Genomic DNA, 17,073 nt, shown 5'->3' with positions numbered 1-17,073 from the left:
CACACAAACAAACCTGTCAGTATTTATCGTATTTCACACAAACAAACATGTCAGTATTTATCGTATTTCACACAAACAAACATGTCAGTATTTATCGTATTTCACACAAACAAACATGTCAGTATTTATCGTATTTCACACAAACAAACCTGTCAGTATTTATCGTGTTTCAAACAAACAAATCTGTCAGTATTTATCGTATTTCACACAAACAAACCTCTCAGTATTTATCGTGTTTCACACAAACAAACATGTCAGTATTTATCGTAATTCAAACAAACAAACTTGTCAGTATTTATCTATTTCACACAAACAATACCTGTCAGTCTTCGTGGTACTCCGCACAAACAACACCTATCAGTGTTTATCACATCTATAATTCTTGTTTACTTTGTAAACTTAATTCTTTGTCCATGAGATGACTAGGTAAGTAAGAACAAACAGGGGAGAGATGTTGAGGGGTGGGAGAAGGGAAAGGGGGTACGGCACTTCAGCTGACTCATCTTGCATATGTGATTAGTTTCGCTGACCTTGGGTAAACACCAGGGGTGGGACTTAAGGCAGAAAATTGCTTGGTTGAAGTACCTCGACCTGTATACACTTCCTTGGCTTGTTAGACTGAAAGTAAGGCTTAGCGCTCGGAGCTACCGTGCCTCTCACTGGGACTTAACAAAGTGTAAAACATTCTATATTTCCGTCACTGTGACACACAGGAGAAGACAGAAATCTGGCAACGTTTGAAACTCAAGAAACAGATATAGGAGGTAAGTACTCTCCACAATAATCTGTGTATTAGTATTATCAGAAAATATTGTTATTTACATTCTATAGTGAATACAGGTGCTTGTATACTGCTCCATAAATTCGTAATAAAATTGTTTGTATTTGCTAATAGTATTGTGCCGAAGGAACGAGCTGTGTTCTTTTCATATTTCCAGTTTACAGGATAAAGAGACACCTTGGGATTAAGGTTCCGGTTTTTAAACATTAGAATTCAGGATAGCGAGCAAATGGCCAGGTTGTTAAAGCATTCGACTCGTAATCCGAGGGTCGCGGGTTCGAATTCCCCGTGACACCAAAGATGTTCGTCCTTTCAGCAGTGGGGGCGCTATAAAGTGACGGTCAATCCCACTATTTGTTGGTAAGAGAGTAGTCCAAGAGTTGGCGGTGGGTGGTGATGACTAGCTGCCTTCCCTCTGGTCTTACACTGCTAAATTAGGGACGGCTAGCACAGATAGCCCTCGTGTAGCTCTGCGTGAAATTCAAAACAAACAAACAAACATTAGACTTAGTGTGTTTTCAAATATTATATTCTTTGTTCAGTTCCTTAGGGTTTTTGCAAGAAGAACAATTTAAAATGGTATAAACTGCCGATGAAGCGTTTCTTTCAATAACAGAGCTCATCAGGCGCTCTGGGTTATAACAGAAGTAAAGAATGGATGTGAAGCTAATCTATCATTCAGTTAATTGATTGTCTCTCGGTTATACTAGGGGGGATTCCACCCCTCATCAGTAACTTTGACCGAGGACAAGTCGAATATATAATTCTGGGCTTTGTATAGTGATGGATCGTATATAGTGTTTTATTCACACCGTGGTCAGAACACCGTTTATATAAGCCATTTGTCGTAACAACAACTGTTATTTCGTGAACACGTCGTCCACCGTGGAAATCGTTAATTTAAAGTATTTTGAAAATGCAGGAAACTCCAACTAAACCTTAATATTTAACACTTTCCGGCCTTCTTTTCTGATTCATGGGTTTTATCAGTGAGCAGGAACATAGGTAGTGCCCTCTTTTGGTAGATAGAGAAACTAATCCCTCCCGGTAACCACTGGGTTATGCGGTAGTTTAGTCCGGTCATCAGGAGGAACAACTGACGTAACAGTTTTAAAGTTACCACGAACGTTTTAGACATTTTCTCAAGAGTAGGAAGAGTGTGTGTGTGTTGTCATGTAGCAAAGCCACACTGGGCTATCTGTTGAGTCCACCGAAGGGAATCGAACCCCTGATTTTAACGTTGCAACTCCATAGACGTACCACAGACAATTATGTTTTAAGCCTATACCAGGTACTGAAAGTTACAGTATTTGTGAGTTCAGACCAAAATTACATGTCCAAACTACAGGACTACGTCCAGAAGAATTAGACAAGTCAAACACACCAGGTTTTTAGGAAAGCAGAATGAATTACGTTAAGAAAACCAGAACACGAATATCTTCTCTATCTTGAAGCCGATCAGACTGTCGTTCATTCTTACTAATCCACTAAGATTAGGCTGAATGGTATTTAAGAGATCATGTAATTTAACTGAACGATAACCAATGCCGCCATTTTTAATCGCTGTCGGTTTGAAAGAACAAACAAACTGCTGAGTGCGTTGTTAATTTGTTTTCTTGATAAGTTGGATTAAGATAATCTCGAAATCTGGTGAGTATTTGTAGAACATCAATAGTGATTTATTTATAATTATTATTTTTTCATGTTTGTTACGTTTTAAGCATCTTCGACATTTCATATTTTCAAGACATTAAGCAAATTTTTCTCCGCTTTTATTTTTGTTTGTCGTTTTGTACACTGCCAACAGATTTGAACCAACAACATAGTCTCCCTAACATTCACTGCCAACAGATTTGAACCAACAACATAGTCTCCCTAACATTCACTGCCAACAGATTTGAACCAACAACATAGTCTCCCTAACATTCACTGCCATCACAGTTGAACCAAAAACATAGTCTTATTTATGGAACTTTATAATATTCACTTCCACCAGAGCTGAACCATAAACATAGTCTGATTTAGATAACTTTATAACATTCACTGCCACCATAGTTGAACCAAAAACGTAGTCTCATTTAGGGGACTTTATAACATTCACTTCCGCCACAGTTGAACCAAAAACATAGTCTCATTTAGAGGACTTCATAACATTCACTTCCACCAGAGTTGAACCAAAAACATAGTCTTATTTAGGGAACTTTATAACATTCACTTCCACCACAGTTGAACCAAAAACATAGTCTCATTTAGGTGTCTAATCAACTTAATTTATCTTACGCGACTTTGTAAATCTGATGACAGTGTCAAACCAACATAGTGTTTTTATAACTTTACTATTAGTATCACACCAACAAAATTAACTTCGTGGATTTATAACACTAACGACATTACGAAACCAAATATTCTGGAATACGAAAAGAAAATTTTGAAAATATTACTTTTATTTATGGGCCTGGCATGGCCTAGCACGTTAAGGCGTGCGCTTCGTAATCTGAGGGTCGCGGATTCGCGCCCGAGTCGCGCCAAACATGCTCGCCCTCCCAGCCGTGGGGGCGTTATAATGTGACGGTCAATCCCACTTTTCGTTGGTACAAGAGTAGCCCAAGAGTTGGCGGTGGGTGGTGATGACTAGCTGCCTTCCCTCTAGTCTTACACTACTAAATTAGGGACGGCTCGGTGCAGTGGGCTAACATCCTACTCACTTACATACCTGTTCATGAAACCGGAAGTGATTGCGGCCCTTTGTTCCTTGACGGAATTGAGTGGTACATGATGATGATGACTTTTATTTATATAAATATTTATACGAACATTAAATGTAAATAAATCACTTTCCACATTTAGGAAAGTCCTAAGTGTATTGTTGCGACTAGATGAAAGAATTTGTTTGACGCCATTATTAAAACCATCAATCTTTCATAATCTCGTCATTGTTATAAAGACATCTAATATACTTTGTTGATTTATCAGTGTAAGACAAGAGGAAAGACAACTAGTCATCACCACCCACCGCCAACTATTGGGCTACTCTTTTACCAACGAATAGTGGGATTGACCGTCACATTATAACGCCGTAATGACGGAAAGGGCAAACATGTTTGGTGCGACGGGGATTCGAACCCACGATCCTCAGATTACGAGTCGAACGCCTTAACCCACCTGGCTATGCCGGGCCTTATGCTGTTGGTAATGGTACGAACACATTACGTTGGTTCGACACTGTTGGCAGTGTTGCATGAAATGGATAAAAACAACTAAACAGTAAATATGTTTCTGTCGTCAGAACTACACCCGTTAGTTATTATTATGAGGGTGGAAGTTATTAGCCTTTAAAAACCTGATCAAAGGTGATAAATCACGTTCCTATCGGTTATATTCCAAGCTACTTACTTATCCCAATGACTATTCCTCTTTGTCTGGAAACACCTCGAAGTTTCAACAACTATTTCCTTATCGGCAGGAACCTTAAAAACTAGCTTTCTACTCTCTCTGACAGTAGAGTTAGCTAAAAGGTTAGATACATGTTGGGAAAATAACATAATTTGATACCAATTTACACATTTATTTGAATGTATAGAAAAGCAGAAAGGTTTTGATACAAAATTACAGTCTTTTGTGTGAAGCAAAGTAGGCTTAGATACATTCATAAATTACAGTCTTTTGTGTGAAGCAAAGTAGGCTTAGGTACATTAATAAATTACAGTCTTTTGTGTGAAGCAAAGTAGGCTTAGATACATTAATAAATTACAGTCTTTTGTGTGAAGCAAAGTAGGCTTAGATACATTCATAAATTACAGTCTTTTGTGTGAAGAAAGTAGGCTTAGGTACATTAATAAATTCGTTTAATTAATGTTCAATCATAAATTGCATTAACTCATAGCTTGAGAGAAGGTTCAAAGATGAGACTCGTTAAACTTGACCCAGCATGGCCAGGTAGTTAAGGCGCTCGACTGGTAATCTGAAGGTCGCGGGTTCAAATTCCAGTCACACCAAACATGCTCGTCCTTTCCGCCATGAGGCGTTATAATTTGACTGTAAATACCACTATTCGTTGGTAAAAGAATAGCCGAAGAGTTCCATTCTTACACTGCTAAATTAGGGACGGCTAGCGCAGACAGCTCTCCTGTAGCTGTGCGCAAAATTCAGAAACAAACAAACTGTTAAACTTATTACAAGTGTGTCTGCCGAAAGCAAGAAGAAACTAGAAAAGATCAGGGTACACCCCCCCCCCCTTCGAAAAGTTTTGTAATTAAAGTAGTAAATTTTACGTATTTTGATGCACGTTAGATCAAGAAATATTAGAAATCACGGAAAACAGTCAAGTGAAAATAAAAATACGTAGATAAGGTTAAATAACCTTCTATCCATTGCTGTTTCTTATCTTATATTATCCTTTATATCTCGCTAATAGTTAATTTTAGGATCATTATATGCTTCCAGTGGTTCGTTATTTCAGACCAAAAGCTCTCTTCAATAGCTGACGATAGCCGAAGAAGGTCGAAACGCTGTTCGCTCCTCTACATAAAAATTTTTCTCAACCCAAACGAGCCGTTTTTACATATATATAATTCTGGATCAGCTCTTTTATCTTTTCCGGACACCAGTGACGTAGTTAAATCTTACTCCCGAATACTTTCATCTAGTCAAAATAATTTTCCTAAATCTGGAAAGAGATTTGTTTAAATTTACTGTTCGTATAAATATTTATTTAAATGAAAATAATATCCTTAAAAATTACCAAAATATATTTTTAGATGTTAAGGACACAGAGGGCGTTGTGTACGATTTTGTTTTTGGTTTTGTTTGGAATTTCGCGCAAAGTTACACGAGGGCTATCTGCGCTAACCGTCCCTAATTTAGCAGTGTACGACTAGAGGGAAAACAGCTAGTCAACACCACCCACAGCCAACTCTTGGACTACTCTTTTACTAACGAATACGTAGTAGGATTGACCGAAACATTATAATGCCCCCACGGCTGAAAGAGCGAGCGTGTTTGGTACGACTGGGATTCGACTCCCGCGACCTTCAGATGGCCATGCTACAAGTTACTTCGAACACCCAAAGAGATAATTTTATGTGGAATAATAATAACTGATATTTCGCGTAATTCTATTGCTATGTTCCTTCTTCCTGAAATATGAAAAACCTCAATAATATTGAACGTAACCTTTCTCCCCCTGTCCAGATGTCGCTTTACCAGATAAACTACCAATACCAGTGCGTCACTTCATTATAAAATTCTCATTTATAAACAGAGGTCTCCCGTCATGGTCACCGTGTTTGTAAACAGTAGCTTAAAGCAGTTCGAGATAACACGAGACCTACATCACAAATCATCTGTCATCTACTGTAACCCTCGTCGTCAGCAGTTTACCTTATCACTGGCATTTACTAATGACCATCCGATTCTGTAGACCTTGGTGAACACGAGAAATCAATAGCGATAACTTTTATCTCTTTTCACATGCTAGAAGTTTTGTTGCGTCTTTCTGGGGCTCGCAGAGACTCATTAGCATTGAGGTCACGGTCTTTGAAAACATTTAACACTTGAAGTTGCTTCGTAATGGCTTACGAATTTAAAACAGACCCTCTGTTGGTGGTGAAGAAATATGCTGTTTTCGTCGGTTCTTCTCCGGGTTTCGGTATACGTTGACCTACATCTTAACCAATTGGGTTTGTAACATTAATACTTTAACGAAGTTGTTGTAGTACACGATAAGGATTCATATTCACAATAATACTAAAAACATGTAATAGGCCTAGCTCGCTTTGCTGATGAGATGTCGCGTATTTACCAACTAAAAACTGACTTAGTGAATTAATTACAATACATTTGTGTCCAATGTTATATTTTAAAGACATATCTGGTCTTTTAACCTTCAGTAGTGCAGGTTTAACTGGTAATAAGAATTGTGATTTTAACTGTGAAATCTTCTGCTGAATGGTAAGCTAAAGACATGGCTACTTACTAGAAGCCAAATTTGGCTATAGGTTTTCTTCAGCGAATAAAGTTGTCTAATCGACTTTAGTGTCTTTGTTTACTTGGATTGGAGAATTATTTCAGTTTTATCAACTGTAATGCCCGGCATGGCCACGTGGGTTAAGGCGTTCGACTCGTTATCTGAGGGTCGCGGGTTCGAATCCCGATCGCACCAAACATCTTCGCCATTTCAGCCGTGGGGGCGTTATAAAGTAACGGTCAATCCCATTATTCGTTGGTAAAAGAGTAGCCCAAGAGTTCGCGGTGGGGGATGATGACTAGCTGCCTTCCCTTTAGTCTTACACTGCTAAATTAAGGACGGCTAGTGCAGATAGCCCTCGTGTAGCTTTGTGCGAAATTCAAAACAAACAAACAAAATCAACTGTACACGTTTCGATCAATTTCTCAGGTAGATTAAAGCGATAAAGATTTTTCGACTATTTTCCATAATCAAGTTTGAGGGCTAAATATTTTTTGTTTGCCTTCTTTAATCATAAGGTTCAGTAACTGAGTCAAAGAGCAAACATTTTGATTGTCTTTTTATAAGGGAATTATTAATATATACATACAGGCAATTCGTTTACAAGTTGGCCTTTATTACAGGCTGTATTACTTCTCTGACTGCCTATGGGTTACTGCTATTTGTTACTTACTATAAGAAAGCTGTATTACTTCTCTGACTGCCTATGGGTTACTGCTATTTGTTACTTAGTATAAGAAAGCTGTATTACTTCTCTGACTGTCTAAGAAGGCTGTGTTACTTCTCTGACTGCCTATGGGTTACTGCTATTTGTTACATAGTATAAGAAGGCTGTATTACTTTTCTGACTGTCTAAGAAGGCTGTGCTACTTGTCTGACTGTCTATAGATTACTGCTATTAGTTACTTAGTATAAGAAGGCTGTATTACCTTTCTGACTGTCTAAGAAGGCTGTGCTACTTGTCTGACTGTCTATAGATTACTGCTATTTGTTACTTAGTATAAGAAGGTTGTATTACTTCTCTGAGCTGTCTAAGAAGGCTGTATTACTTCTCAGAGCTGTCTAAGAAGGCTGTGCTACTACTCTGAGCAAGTTTCACCTCATTGTATCTCATGAATTCACTTGTGATTTTTTACTCTGAATACCAAAGTAAATATTCGGGCAAACGGTTTTAAAACTGAGGTTCTCCAAACGAGTAAAACTGACAGCAGTTTTTCTTCATTGATTTTATGTATGCATGAGTACGTATCTATCCAACTCCTTATGTTCAGCTCAACATGTTTCCAAATTCTTCGGACAGTGCGAGCGTTATTATTGTTATTTGAACTCATTAAGAGTAGATACCACTTCACCACACAAAGTTGAACTTTCAGTGAAAATTTTAACAGATTTAGCCAATTTAAGCCGTCACTTCGCTGTCAGAACCGATTCTAGATATTAATCAGACTCACCGAGTTCTTTTCCGGCCCAGTTTTCACTCAATTTACTGTTTACTAGATTTCAAACTAGACACTTAGTTATAACATGTTCGATAGACATAAATCGTATTCCATTAGACAGGCCCAGAATGGCCGAGTGGTTAGAACACTCGACTCGTAATTTGAGGGTCAAGGGTTCGAATCTCCATCACACCAAACATGCTCGCTCTTTCAGCCGTGGGGGCGTTATAATGTGACAGTCAATCCCACCATTCGTTGATGAAAGAGTAACCCTAAATTGGTGGTGGATGTTGATGACTAGCTGCCTTCCCTCTAGTCTCACACCGCTAAATTACGGACGGCTAGCAAAGATGGCCTTCGTGTAGCTTTGTACGAAATTCAGAAAGTAAGCGAACAAATCCATCAGATATCTTATCTTACTAAGAGTTTTTATTATTCTATATATAGACACAAAGCAGTCTTAATTTTAAGTCAGCGTTATAGATTACTAGTTGTAATTTGTTCGTGTCGTTAGCAAATCATAATATTCACTCAAGCGTCGCGCTTAACTTTTCGTTCATTGGTTTGGTTTGTTTTGAATTTCGCACAAAGCTATACGAGGGTTATCTGCGCTAGCCGTCCCTAATTTAGCAGTGTAAGACTAGAGGAAAGGCAGCTAGTCATCACCACCCATCGTCATCTCTTGGGGTACTCTTTTACCAACGAATAGTGAGATTAACTGTAACATTATAACGCCCCCACGGCTGAAAGGGAGAGCATGTTTGGTGTGCCGGGGATTCGAACCCCCGACCCTCGAGTTACAAGTCGAGTACCTTTTCATTGATAAAGATATTATCCACACATCGCGAATCACTGCTTTTAACTCTCCACACCGACATGAAACATGTGAAAACTCCAAGTGAAGGGGAATCCTATTTATGTCCTACTGGAATTTGTTTTAGCCTAATTATCCGACGAAAGACGTTGTGAGGAAGCTAGAGAGTCAAAGAAGCCTAGAAAAACATTCGTTTGAGACTGACTGCCAGCACGCCATCTTAACACAATATTATGCTGTTTAAATGGGTTTTGGTTTTTTTTTTCACTTCAAGCCTACTTTCAGTTACCTCATACAGAATTTGTCCCTGTGTGTTTTTTTCAGCAGTCTCGCTCGAATATTCTACTACGCAAGAGGTCATCAAAGTCGTCCCAGGTCAAGAATGTTCTTTGCACAGATCGAATGAACTGCATGAAATTATAGTTGTAATAAAAAGTACAAATTGTGCTTATGAAGCACGTGTACACGACTAATCTTACACTTACAGAGATTATGATGTAGCAGTCGTCCGCCATATTGGGGCAGATTTTCTATGTATTAGTAATCATTTGACCTTGACCTATGATTAATGACCTTCAAACGTTTATCAGGTAGGCGATTTTTCAGTGTAGCACCTGGTCACTATCAATTCATTCTGTAATAAAATATCGTGCTCACAAAGTTAGAGAAGATTTCATATATATCAGTGACCTTTTGACTCTTTAACCCATGACCTTGAAAGTTAATCAGTTATAGTACTTTATACGTAGGACTACTTACATAAGCTTGGTCCAAATCCATCCATCTAATCTTAAGATACCCTAACTGGGACGCATAGAGGTAAATCAAAGAAATAACCCCCGTAACTTTCATCAATTCCAAATAAAAATACGTTTCTGTGATACGAAAATATAAATATTAAATAATTAATATCGTTCATATGTAATAACTACTAATGATCATATTAATACACCGTGTGTTTTATTCAATGTGTTTAACACAAAGGGCTGTCCGTGCATAGCTGTCCTTAATTTTATGGTGATGGACTAGTCACAAGGAAGGGATAACTAGTCAACAGCACTCTCTGCCAAGTCTTTGACTACACTTTTCTGATCAAACAGTGGTAAGATTTGACCTTCGCTTTTATAGCATATCCACAACCCCAAAGTGTGGAGCGCATTTAAATATAACATGACTTTAAAGGACAACAAAGGATCTTTTGGTCCATCTAAGCCATTCTATCCACTAAATTAAACAATAAGAAAACACAAATCCAGCTTCTATCATTCAAATATTTATCAAGTTCTACCTTAAAACTCCTTAAATTAATTGTATTTACAACATTCCAAAAGCAAACCATCCTGATAAACAAATAAAGCTATCTTAGTTGAAATGACTCCTACTGTACCAAACCTTTTGTGTGACTCCAGTCTTACCACTGTCACGAGTAAATATGAACAAAGATGATACATCAACGCTATCAATCCTAAACATCTCACTACTAAACATGAACAAAGATGATACATCAACGCTATCAATCCTAAACATCTCACTACTAAACATGAACAAAGATGATACATCAACGCTATCAATCCTAAACATCTCACTACTAAACATGAACAAAGATGATACATCAACGCTATCAATTCTAAACATCTCACTACTAAACATGAACAAAGATGATACATCAACGCTATCAGTCCTAAACATCTCACTACTAAACATGAACAAAGATGATACATCAACGCTATCAATCCTAAACATCTCACTACTAAACATGAACAAAGATGATACATCAACGCTATCAATCCTAAACATCTCACTACTAAACATGAACAGAGATTATACATCAACGCTATCAATTCTAAACATCTCACTACTAAACATGAACAAAGATGATACATCAACGCTATCAATTCTAAACATCTCACTACTAAACATGAACAAAGATGATACATCAACGCTATCAATTCTAAACATCTCACTACTAAACATGAACAAAGATGATACATCAACGCTATCAATTCTAAACATCTCACTACTAAACATGAACAAAGATGATACATCAACGCTATCAATTCTAAACATCTCACTACTAAATATGAACAAAGATGATACATCAACGCTATCAATTCTAAACATCTCACTACTAAACATGAACAAAGATGATACATCAACGCTATCAATCCTCAACATCTCACTACTAAATATTAACAGAAATGATACATCAACGCTATAAATTCTAAACATCTCACTACTAAATATTAACAGAGATGATACATCAACGCTATCAATTCTAAACATCTCACTACTAAATATTAACAGAGATGATACATCAACGCTATCAATTCTAAACATCTCACTACTAAATATGAACAAAGATGATACATCAACGCTATCAATTCTAAACATCTCACTACTAAATATTAACAGAGATGATACATCAACGCTATCAATTCTAAACATCTCACTACTAAATATTAACAGAGATGATACATCAACGCTATCAATTCTAAACATCTCACTACTAAATATTAACAGAGATGATACATCAACGCTATCAATCCTCAACATCTCACTACTAAATATTAACAGAGATGATACATCAACGCTATCAATCCTCAACATCTCACTACTAAATATTAACAGAAATGATACATCAACGCTATCAATTCTAAACATCTCACTACTAAATATTAACAGAAATGATACATCAACGCTATCAATTCTAAACATCTCACTACTAAATATGAACAAAGATAGTACATCAACGCTATCAATTCTAAACATCTCACTACTAAATATGAATAAAGATGATACATCAACGCTATCAATTCTAAACATCTCACTACTAAACATGAATAAAGATAGTACATCAACGCTATCAATTCTAAACATCTCACTACTAAATATGAATAAAGATGATACATCAACGCTATCAATTCTAAACATCTCACTACTAAATATGAATAAAGATGATACATCAACGCTATCAATTCTAAACATCTCACTACTAAACATGAATAAAGATAGTACATCAACGCTATCAATTCTAAACATCTCACTACTAAATATGAATAAAGATGATACATCAACGCTATCAATTCTAAACATCTCACTACTAAATATGAATAAAGATGATACATCAACGCTATCAATTCTAAACATCTCACTACTAAATATGAATAAAGATAGTACATCAACGCTATCAATTCTAAACATCTCACTACTAAATATGAATAAAGATAGTACATCAACGCTATCAATTCTAAACATCTCACTACTAAATATGAATAAAGATGATACATCAACGCTATCAATTCTAAACATCTCACTACTAAACATGAATAAAGATGATACATCAACGCCATCAATTCTAAACATCTCACTACTAAACATGAATAAAGATAGTACATCAACGCTATCAATTCTAAACATCTCACTACTAAATATGAATAAAGATGATACATCAACGCTATCAATTCTAAACATCTCACTACTAAATATGAATAAAGATGATACATCAACGCTATCAATTCTAAACATCTCACTACTAAATATGAATAAAGATAGTACATCAACGCTATCAATTCTAAACATCTCACTACTAAATATGAATAAAGATAGTACATCAACGCTATCAATTCTAAACATCTCACTACTAAATATGAATAAAGATAGTACATCAACGCTATCAATTCTAAACATCTCACTACTAAATATGAATAAAGATGATACATCAACGCTATCAATTCTAAACATCTCACTACTAAATATTAACAGAGATGATACATCAACGCTATCAATCCTCAACATCTCACTACTAAATATTAACAGAAATGATACATCAACGCTATCAATTCTAAACATCTCACTACTAAACATGAACAAAGATAGTACATCAACGCTATCAATTCTAAACATCTCACTACTAAACATGAACAAAGATGATACATCAACGCCATCAATTCTAAACATCTCAAACAGATTCCCTCTAAGGTTGGTTTTTCTCAAAAGAAAACAAGTTCAGATATGTTAACGTATCCTCGAATGACAATGAATTAAGATTGAGAGTCCGAGTTCGCTGACCACTAAGCACGCCCGGAATCGTCAGCTGATTAATAAATTGTGCGTCTTTACGAGATATAATTGGCCGTAAATGAAACTTTGTCTGAGTCTAAGATTCTATGAGACATACGCCCTTCAGTGACACAGCGGCACGTCTACGGATCCTTACAGTTAGAAACCGGGGTTTCTAAAGCCGTGATGGGCAGAGCACAGGTAGCTTAATGAGTAGCTTTGTGCTTAGTTATGAGACGTGCACGTACTATTAACAAGCGACACCTTTAGTTGATTTCTGAACATAATTTCTGTTTGTTGGTGACGTCCAGTCCAACTGGAACGTGGCAAACTAACCCGGATTAACAATAATCATCCTTATTGGGTGGCCAAGCATGTTAAGGCGTGCGACTCGTAATCCGAGGGTCGCGGGTTCGCATCCCCTTCGCGCCAAACATGCTCGCCCTTTCAGCCGTGGGAGCATTACAATGTGACGGTCAATCCCACTATTCGTTGGTAAAAGAGTAGCCCAAGAGTTGGCGGTGGTTGGTGATGACTAGCTGCCTTCCCTCTAGTCTTACACTGCTAAATTAGGGATGGCTAGCACAGATAGCTCTCGAGTAGCTTTGTGCAAAATTCAAAAACAAACAAACAAACAAACCTTATTGGGTAGCGTGCCTTAGTTATTTACAAATACATCCGCAGTAATTACTTATCACATCACATCAGAGCTTGGCAGTATTTCTTTGAAAATACCTGTCATCCTTTGGTTCACGTGACGAGCTACTCTCGAAGTAGAGTAAAAGTGCATGCCTAGCCTGATTAATGAAATAAAGTAGATTTTAATTACATATGTCACGTATGTACTCGGAAATTAAGAATGGTAGACATTTTAAATATTGTAGTTATAATTACGAGTCCTTAAAACAAATAAGAAATCCAGACTGTATTTTTTCTTATAGCAAAGCCACGTCGGGCTCTCTGTTGTGTCCACCCAGGAGACTCTAACTCCTGATTTTAACGTTGTAAATCTGTAGACTTACCGCTGTACCAGCAGGGGACGGAATCTATAGCTACACGTAAGTTGTAGTTCTACAGACCATAGACGGTATATGCTGCTCAGGCTGTAGCCGTGAAGAAGTTATGTTATCAGTTATTTCAGTTAATAATAAAATTTTAAAAACGTAGAATTATTAAAAACACTTGGAAAAATGGCAGACAAAAACATCCAAAGAAACGATAGTTTTTATTATCATAGACCAGGAGCATTATGAATATGTGTCCACTAATGTGCAGGGGGCATTTAGAGGGTAGGGGTTGAATGACAAAAAACAAAAAAATCTACTTTTTAAGCAATACAAGCGTTGTTGTGGGGGTGGAGTGAGGGTGTTTAGATGATACTATAGGAACTGCGAGTTGTTTCTAGTACACATAGGATAACAGTTTTTGAAGAAAGCCACCTTTATCTAGTTACTGTATCCACCGCGGGGAATCCAACACCGGATTTTAGCGTTGTAAATCCGTAAGCTTACAACTGTTCCAACTGAAGACACAGGCATGGTCAGGTGATTAGGGCGTTTGATTTGCAGTCTAAGGGCCGCAGGCTCGAATCTTCATTCTACTAAACATGCTCGTCCTTTCAGTTGTTGAGGCGTTAAATGGAATCTTTTATCCCACTTTTTTGTTGGTAAAAGAGTAGTCCAAGAGTTGGCGGTGGGTGGTGATGACTAGTTGTCTTCCCTCTAGCCTTTCACTGTTAAATTAAGGACGGCTAATGCAAATATCCCTTGTGTAGCTTTGCGCGAAATTCGAACCGGGGGATCTTTGATTCACTTCACCTTATAACCATTTTATGATCAAAAGTTAAACAGTAAATTATTGCATATTTAGTATTTAATAACGTATGAAAATGACCTTTTTAAATATGAAGACTCAGACGTCTCTGAGTTCTAAAGTTGAAATCCTCATTAAGTTTCAGATGCGGAATTAGTTGCATTGAGAATTTTTATGAAGAGAGAAAAAAAGGGCAGTTTTGGAGGTATAAGAGTTTGAACCCCTCCTCTGTCACTGTGCAGGCCTGGCATGGCCAGATGGTTTGTTTGTTTTCAAATTTCGCGCAAAGCTTTTGTTTTGGAATTTCGCACAAAGCTACTCGAGGGCTATCTGTGCTAGCCGTCCCTAATTTAGCAGTGTAAGACTAGAGGGAAGGCAGCTAGTCATCACCACCCACCGCCAACTCTTGGGCTACTCTTTTACCAACGAATAGTGCGATTGACCGTCACATTATAACGCCCCCACGGCTGGGAGGGCGAGCATGTTTGGCGCGACGCGGGCCAGAACCCGCGACCCTCGGATTACGAATCGCACGCCTTATGCGCTTGGCCATGCCAGGGCCGCGCAAAGCTACTCGAGGGCTATCTGCGTTAGCCTTCCTTAATTTAGCAGTGTAAGAATAGAGGAAAGGCAGTTAGTCATCACCACCCACCGCTAACTCTTGGGCTACTCTTTTACTAACGAATAGTGGGATTGAGCATCACGTTATAACGTCCCCACGGCTGAAAGAGCGAACATGTTTAGTGCGACGAGGATTCGAACCCGCGACCCTCAGATTACGAGTAGCACGCCTTAACCCACCTGGCCATGCCGGGCCATTAATTTTGTTTTGTTTGTTGTTAAGCTCAATACACAAAAGAAAATTTGCTGTGTTGGAATCCAGATTTTATAAAACAAAAGACTTACTGCCCAGCATGGCCAAGTGGTTAAGGCGTTCGACTCGTAATATGAGGGCCGCGGGTTAGAATTCCCCGTGACACCAAACATGCTCGCCCTTTCAGCCATGGGGGCATTATAATGTTACTAATAGTTCTACTATTCGTTGTTAAAAAGATCAGCCCAAGAGTTGGCGGTGAGTGGTGATGACTAGCTGCCTTCCCTCTAGTCTTACACTTCTAAATTAGGGACGGCTAGCGAAGATAGCCCTAGTTTAGCTTTGCGCGAAATTCAAAACAAACAAACATTAGGCTTAGTGTGTTTTCAAATATTATATTCTTTGTTCAGTTCCTTAGGGTTTTTCCAAGAAAAACAGTTTAAAATGGTATTTCAACCACATTACTTCTGTCATATAAACTGCCGACGAAGCGTTTCTTTCAATAACAGAGCTCATCAGGCGCTCTGGGTTATAACAGAAGTAAAGAATGGATGTGAAGCTAATCTATCATTCAGTTAATCGATTGTCACTCAGTTATACTAGGGGGGAATTCCACCCCTCATCAGTAACTTTGACCGAGGACAAATCGAATATATAATTCTAGGCTTTGTATAGTGATGGATCGTATATAGTGTTTTATTCACACCGTGGTCAGAACACCGTTTATACAAGCCATTTGTTGTAACAACAACTGTTATTTCGTGAACACGTCGTCCACCGTGGAAATCGTTAATTTAAAGTGTTTTGAAAGTGGTTATATTATTTTAATTATTGTATTTTGTGAGATATTCTTCGATTTTGAAACAGTTTTAACTTAAACCAAAAGAAAAAATTCACTTTTGAAGTGAGTAATTTAGGTTTATATATTGAGATATATCGGTGATTACAAAAATTGAAAAGACAGTAAGAAAGACACGTGGTTTTATTAAAAACCGATTAATTCACGACAATATTAATTTTTTTATAATAATTACCTTCACATACTAAATTATATATTTCATTTTGCAAAACCTGGTTGTAAGGGCCAAAGTTCAAATCTCTTCCTCAAATATGTTCGCTTTTTTAGGAGAGAGGACGTTATAACGTGAAGGTAAATCCCACTGTTCGTTGTTAGAGAGTTGCTCAACAGCTGGTGGTGGATGGTGTTAAATATCATTTCAATATTATGGACGGCTTGCACAAATAACCTTCTAGTAGCTTTGCGCGAAATGAACAAAACAGAACAAACAAAAACAGTATTTCGTAAAAAAAAACACATTAGATTTATTTATCATTTGCGTCAAGAACAGAAAAATATATATAAAACTGAAATCGTTTAAATTTTGGACT

The 17,073-nt window shown here is 37.4% G+C and overlaps 1 protein-coding gene and 1 pseudogene across 2 annotated transcripts in view; both read left to right on the top strand.

Annotated features, from left to right (window-relative positions):
* LOC143223904 (signal peptide peptidase-like 2B) overlaps positions 1-17,073 on the top strand; it is a 67,018-nt gene that overhangs the window by 48,386 nt on the left and 1,559 nt on the right. The gene's annotated exons all lie outside the window — the stretch shown is intronic.
* The window catches only part of LOC143222362 (protein TANC2-like), an 88,926-nt pseudogene continuing 72,438 nt past the window's right edge, over positions 586-17,073 (top strand). The window contains exon 1 of the transcript XR_013012202.1: positions 586-764. The product of XR_013012202.1 is annotated as a protein TANC2-like (transcript). The remainder of the gene's footprint in view (positions 765-17,073) is intronic.

The sequence above is a fragment of the Tachypleus tridentatus genome, chromosome 8 (assembly GCF_004210375.1).
Source record: "Tachypleus tridentatus isolate NWPU-2018 chromosome 8, ASM421037v1, whole genome shotgun sequence".
In the NCBI taxonomy this organism is placed as follows: domain Eukaryota; kingdom Metazoa; phylum Arthropoda; class Merostomata; order Xiphosura; family Limulidae; genus Tachypleus; species Tachypleus tridentatus.
This window is presented reverse-complemented; position numbering and strand designations above follow the sequence as displayed.